Below are 6,896 nucleotides of genomic sequence, written 5' to 3'. Positions count from 1 at the left end.
CAACCGCAAAAGCACACTGGTCACAGAAAGAGACAATACGAAGCGGTACTGTCAACTGATCGTTTAATAAAACAACGCTGAGCTCATATTTTGCGGGCAGAACATAATTAATTTCAAGCAGGAAGAGACAATAAAACAAAGCACAGACAATATACATATAGGGAAACTACAAAGAAATGGAGACAAACTGTTTACACAAACTAATTATATAATAACGGTTACACAGGGAGAAATGCCATCGATAACCGCAGTCTGTAACAGAGCAGACCAATGATATTTCATCACTGAATCCGAAAATGACAGCGTTGTCACAAAACAAATCCACAGACTGTGTGCACAGATTAAGTAACACAGACTTTGCGCCATGCGTACAGTCCGTCATGTTGCTGTGCCGTCATGTTCTGTGCCACAACATATCCAACTTTTCGTCTATGCCTGACTAAAACGACGCGCTATTTTTTTACGTTTTAATTCACCCAACCGGCGAAGAACTTTCTCCCTTTTTGGGTCCTCGCTGGCGAAAAGATCGCTTGGGTTTGGTTTACTGTCGTTCTGTGAGCAGCCAGTGTCCTCATCATCTACCAACTCCGTGTCGCCTGCTTGTATGCACAAATTATGGAGTACACAGCACGCAAGTATGAATAATGTGGCTCTCTTTACGGACCAAAATTCTAGGTACAATAATTGCCCGAAGCGTCCCTTGAGTAGCCCGAACGCATTTTCGATGCGCACTCTTGTTTTGCTGTGCCGCAAGTTGTATTCAATCTCCTCTGGTGTGATGTTGCCGTAGTCGCGGACCGGCGTTAACAAATACTCCCACAAAGGGTAAGGCGCATCCCCTAATATATGAAATTGGTCTCCCTCACATATCCCGGGCAAGTCTTTCACTACAAAAGATCGCTTGAAGGCTTCCGAGTCATGTGTTTTTCCCGTATTTCCCAGAAAAACGTCCACAAACTTTTTGTCGCTGTCGCAAATTGCTTGTACATTGTACGATTTCTTGTCGTGTCTGTTCGTGTACGTGGACGCGATCTTGTGGGCTGGGCATCTTGTCTCTACGTAAGTACCGTCGATGCACCCCAACACTCCGGGAAAGCCTGCAAACTAGAATAGGGGGAAGTTAAATGTCGGACCTTGCAACTCGTGTGTGTGTGGAAAGAGAGAGACAGAGAGCGGCTTTTCACATGGCACTCCCTACAAAACACACACGCACACGTTTGAGATGACCTGACTGTTTATGACGAACGCCATTACCTGCTCGAACCTGATGCTCGACAACACTTTCTCTTCTTTAGTTGCGGGGAAGTGTATGAACTCTGGTGCTGATGCAGTCGAAAAAGTTGGCCACACGGTCGATTATGTCATGGAGAGTGCTCTCCGCCATGCCAAACAGCACGGAAACGGCCCTAAGAGAAGCTTTATTCCCAGCAAACCTGCACAAGGTTACTCTGCTTAGCTGATTATTGTACGCAGATGCCGTAAAAAAATCTGTAGGAAAACAATTACCACAGGAACGACAAAACATGTTCTTCTGGAGTCTTTTCCGGCCTACGTCCTCGCTCAGCTTTCGGGTAGAACTGAGAGCTCTCGTAGTCTGCTATAAGGCTATAGCATACGTCCCTTGGAACTCGGAAGTGTTTCCGGAACTGAAAGGAACCGAAGTACATCGCAATAAAAACGAATTCAGCGCTGTTAAGGAGTACATATATATATTTACTCACGTCGATGTCAGTGTAGAGCTTGACAATTTCCCCCACGAAATCGCGCACTTTCGGCGTTTCATCGCTGGGTCTGATAGCCAAGCTCAGCAAGATTTCATCTTCACTGTCGTCATCATCAGACGAACTGGACAAAAAGACCGCCTCCAAAAACTCGAGGCGCGCTAGCTTTCTTGCTGTCGCCATACCTACCGCTCCGCGTCGTCTGCTAACCGTCTGCAACGCGCGCGGCACGCAATGAATTCTGGGATTGCACAGCGCTGCTCCGCCAAATTTCTCGGAGCACCTCGGAGCAACAAAAAAAGTGCCACACAGGGTGCGCTCTGTTTACCGAGGACGGTGGGTGTGCACCGATGCGCCCCGGTGCGAATTGTCGAAGATGCCATGAGTTATGCCTTCTTTGCGCGGTGTGGTGATAGGCGACAGCCAGGTTAAATTCATGTGCAGGAGTCGCCTTCACTTGAAAACATCCGTCGAGACCTGCGCATTTAGTTTTGGTGGTTTTGACGCTGTGCGAATGGCTGAGGCAGTCTCTGCGATGCACTTTCAGCGCGTAGACTGTCGTTTTGTACGTTGGTGGTAACGACGTTTGCAGTGCCAACGCGGACCCTCAAGATATATGATAGGGGTACGTATTCTGAAATTGTCAGATGCTTGGCATCAGTCACTGAAGGTTGTATTTTCTTTACATTTTAGAAGTTAGTTCTGCAACTGCAGCACGATGTGGCCCCCGTGGTGTATACGTCTTCAAAGTGCTGTCACGTTTCTCCAGCTCTGAAGACGCCGATGCGGAGCGCCAGATCAAGAAAACGCGCTTGCTGAACCGCAAGCTGACGGCTACGCTGAAACCCCTGCCGTGTGTTCGAATCTTGAACGCCGAGGTAAGTTTACGCTGACATACTAGGCAGTTTTAGAATAGCGTACGCAAAGCTTTGCGTTGGCTTTTCGCGCAACTGCGCATGCGTCGTACGCTAACCGCTTGCGGGCTCCAGCTAAGTGACGGAAATAGCGGGCCGCAAACGCTAACGCTAACTTAGCGTACGCTATTCTAAGACTGCCTACTGGTGCGCGCCGCTGAGGGAAATGCCGTACCGTCGTGGTCGGCACGCAGCTTTTTTTAAGAACTTTTTAGCCGCGCTAGTTGCTCATTGCTTGCGGTAAAGTGATGCGGTAGAGGTCTTGGGGGTTAAAATACTGACATGCCAACCACGACGGTATGGCATATCCGTATTGCTGCACGGTAAACCTGCACTGCCAACAGACCCGATTAAAGCGGTATGTAGATGCGTACCGTCCGCACCGCATTCTAACGAATTTTAAAACTTAGTTGTAAGTGCACCTAGCAATTTTCTCCCGTGTATATGCGTTCATCTGAAATACCTGACTTGTTATTGACAAGGCGTTCACACGATGTTGAGATACAGGGAAAATACCGAAATGAAGGTGACAATGCACGTTAAGCACGTGCACACCTTTTAGTGATCTTGCATGTGGCCATTATACACAGTGGAAAACAAGGCCTTGAAATTTAATGCCCTTTGTTTAAGACGGTGACATACATGGACAGTGAGGATGCTTTTCAGTATTTAGATTTAGCGGAGTGAGGCAACGTGGTGCCATTTTTAGTAGAGGCATTTGAGAATACATGGCTTGCATGTGCCGTCATGAGCTGGCTCGTATGTTAGAGACAATTTTGATAAACCATTCCAATGTCCGTGGAATGGTTCATCAACAATGGCAGTGGTAGTGACACAAGCATCCTAGCCTTTCTCACCGAAGGCCACTAATAGAGTAAGACAGTGTTTTCAAGGCATGGGAAAAGAAATGTTTGACTGAAACATCAGTATGTGGTGATACCAAATTCAGAAAACCGCCAGTGTCCGCATCTTCTCAGTGACAACCAACTCACTATGACGTTGTTAGGTAAGTTTTGTTACCCTTGAATAAATGAAATCCCACAAGTCACTGCTATCTCGATCTGTTTCAGTGGATGAATGAAAACATGTCGACGAAATGGGTTCATGTATGTGAGGCACCTTTTGAAAAGGCGACAATTAAAATTAACGTTTCAGAACCACTATGGGCCCCTTGTCACAATAAAGAATGCGAAGAGGGTGATTATTTATGGCCTAGGTGCCAGTGGGTGCTGGTGTATATCCTGGGTAGGTCAACACATGTACAGCTAAAGTAAGTTGCACACATACCACATTTGAGATCAGATGTATAAAGATTTTCTTCATTGCGATTAGAGCAGTGGTGTCCAAATTAATCGCTTGGTTAGTAATGAATAATTATCCACCAGTGTTTGAGCATGTCTTGCCTTTCTCAAGGCACTTTTTATGGTGTTTTGTTGTTTGTTTGAACTTTTCGTTCCACTAATGTAGGATGTGTCACAGTTCACGCATTTTGTGGGTAACCTCCTGGAAACTATTTGTCTAAGGAGCACTTTGATTCTTTGGGAGGACAAACGGGAACAGCAAAAGTATGTGGCCATCCCATGGTGCAGGGAATAAGCGAGTCACTTGCAAGATTTTTTTACACTAATTGTGTGAGAATTTCCCAGATGCCAAAAAACTAGGTAACATGACAGCTCACACATGTTAAAGACCTCTTGGAGCAATAAAAGTTACCAGGGGTAATCTACAAAATTCCACGCATGAACTTTGATACGACTTATATCAGTGAGACTAGAAACCTCAAACGAAGTTCATCGTCAACAAACAGTGCAGCAGTGTACAATAGACAAAGAAGGGAACGGTTGTCTTTGTTCCCTTCTTTGTCTATTGTACACTCCTACACTTTTTCTTGAAGATGGATTAGCAACTGGCCCAATCTCAAAGCTTGCCTCAGACGAAGGATTCAACACCAATAGTCACACTCGTTCGGAGCTTTGGCAATTTTAGAGCCCTGTAAAAGCATTTTATTCATCAATAGAGAGCCATTGGGTGTTTCCCAATATGCCTTACAAGTTTGCCATTGAAAGTTCTGTCTACGTTAATGCAACAGCTTAAACATAATAATTCTAAGTTAGAAACACAGACAACTAATAATTCTAAGATAGAAACACAGACAATTGGCTAGAACATGCTATCATATCCTAGTGGAAATGGAAGGACCGTAAATTATAGTGATAGAATCTAGCACACTTTTTGCAGTTTCAACAGGATTTGCATTTTTAAAATGTGTTTCAATGTTGCAAAAACCGGTTTGTTGTGCAGCCTGGTGGACAGGCCTTCATACTGTGCAAAGGAGCCATTCGGATTGCTGTACAGTCTTCTGTTCTTTACATGCACCATAATTCGTGCTTGATATTACAATCTATATTATTAGGCATCCCCACTTTATTCTATGCTTTTTATAAGGCAAAAGGAGTGATTGCTGAGAGGCGGCTTTGCCATCACTGACTAAGGGAACTGGCAACCTGTGTCAAGCCGTGGTGCTTATGCGCAGTGCGTATACATGCTGAGTGCACAAACACGAACCACAGCAACAGGGGCTTTATAAGCACAATGTTGCTTTCTTATAGATAAGGCCTTGCTCGTTTGCTGGTGTATTATTGCTATTGTGCTAAACTACCACTGTTTACAATGTGTTGTGTGTATGACTGAATTGGTGCGTAAAATTGTGATAAAAATTTCGAGCCATTCCATTATGTGAAGGCAGGTTACCAGTGAAGCTGTCTAGCACATAACACACAAATATGAACAAATGTATGAACTCGTTTCTTGTTATGATTGGTGGTAAATGTGATGAAAGGTACACACACACACATTTGTTGTCTTGATCGGTGGCTCATTATTTTTTGGTCATGGTGATGACGATGGCCTTATTGTTGCTATGATGCGCAATGATCAGCTTGGTTACAACCTTGCACATGTTCTTAGCCAGAGTCTCATCTATGCCTGTCTGGTGGTGAGGTTTGTACAAATTGTGTCGCACAGGAAGCCAAAGCATTCTAACACAAATTGCATAACTACGGTGGTTTGTTTTTGTGTTTTATATTTTTTCAAATTAGAGGGCAAAAATTGGGTGCTATTTTTCAAGCTGGTAATTTGAGAGAAATCACATTTTTCGTGGAACCATCATTGAACTGCATGTTTTTGGGGAGGTTTAGTTTAGAAATGCTACATGAAATACATTTACACAAATTGATAAGTCAAAAGGTAAAGAGCCTTGATAACATCTAGGAAAAGACACATTTAATTCACAAAAAGCTGATCACCGATTTTTTACGCGTCCTTGTTAACGTACATTGCCATTTGCATGTGCAGCATGTTGGTCTTCATTCGAGAGCTGTCTCACCTTTGGATGTACAGAGGCATCCACTTCCACCTTGAGCACCGCACAGTGCAGCCAACGCTCCGTGGAGCGTCTCTCGCGGGCGGCTGGGGCACGCAAGCGCAGTGACAACTGTAGGTGGTGCCTTCGCCGTGTCGTCTGCTAAAGCGCAGTGGCTCCGCCTAATCGCGCTTGCTCTTCGATGAAGGTAACTTAATCTCATGGAAATCGAGAAGCGCAGCGACTGCGCCTCGTTCCGCACTGCTTTTTCTCCTACTGTTTTCTTTTTCTGCATGCGATCTTAAAGTAATAAACCTTGGCCCGTGCATGAGTAAGATCGCCAAGCCGGGCTGGCACTCCCGCAACTAAGCTACCCAGATGCTTTGTGCCGTACAGTTAGAATATTCCCGCTACTCACACGGTTGTTTTCATCAGCTGAAAGTTTGGCGACACAAAGTCGACAATAAAAAAATATAAGTTTGCGCTGTGAATTGAAGGCTCACGGAAAACTTTCTGCTTCGTGCTAAAGTTTTGAGCCAAGAATTATATAAAGCGATACGCGGTGCTTTGGGTCACCTAGCGATAAAAAGGGAGTCAAGCTTTATTCAGCGCCTGCTTACAGAAGTAATCATTTGTCAGCGGCGCTTCTTTGGTGAACTGATCGCGTGATATGAGTTCAGCTGAAAACTCTATTAGAATGCTTCTTCATTTTTCTGCATGAATGGTACGAATAAGCATGGTTGCAAATGAGTAGCAAATTAGGGCGGCGTATTGGTGAGTTAAATTCGCTAGCGCATGAAGGCAGCAGTGCTGATAACACCTGAATGTAATGTAACTTCTCTGAAATTGGCAAATTGCTCACATCCTTTTGTTTTCAGGCGAGTAACAATCCAAACATTC

At 44.7% G+C, this 6,896-nt stretch overlaps 1 pseudogene; it reads right to left on the bottom strand.

The window, feature by feature from the left end:
- Positions 1-999: 999 nt before the first annotated feature.
- On the bottom strand, positions 1,000-1,984 carry LOC119382058 (uncharacterized; annotated as a pseudogene).
- Between the last annotated feature and the right edge of the window lie 4,912 nt (positions 1,985-6,896).

This window comes from Rhipicephalus sanguineus, chromosome 2 (assembly GCF_013339695.2).
Source record: "Rhipicephalus sanguineus isolate Rsan-2018 chromosome 2, BIME_Rsan_1.4, whole genome shotgun sequence".
Classification (NCBI taxonomy): Eukaryota; Metazoa; Arthropoda; class Arachnida; order Ixodida; family Ixodidae; genus Rhipicephalus; species Rhipicephalus sanguineus.
The sequence above is the reverse complement of the archived record's forward strand: the minus strand, read 5'-3'. Positions and strand labels throughout refer to the sequence as shown.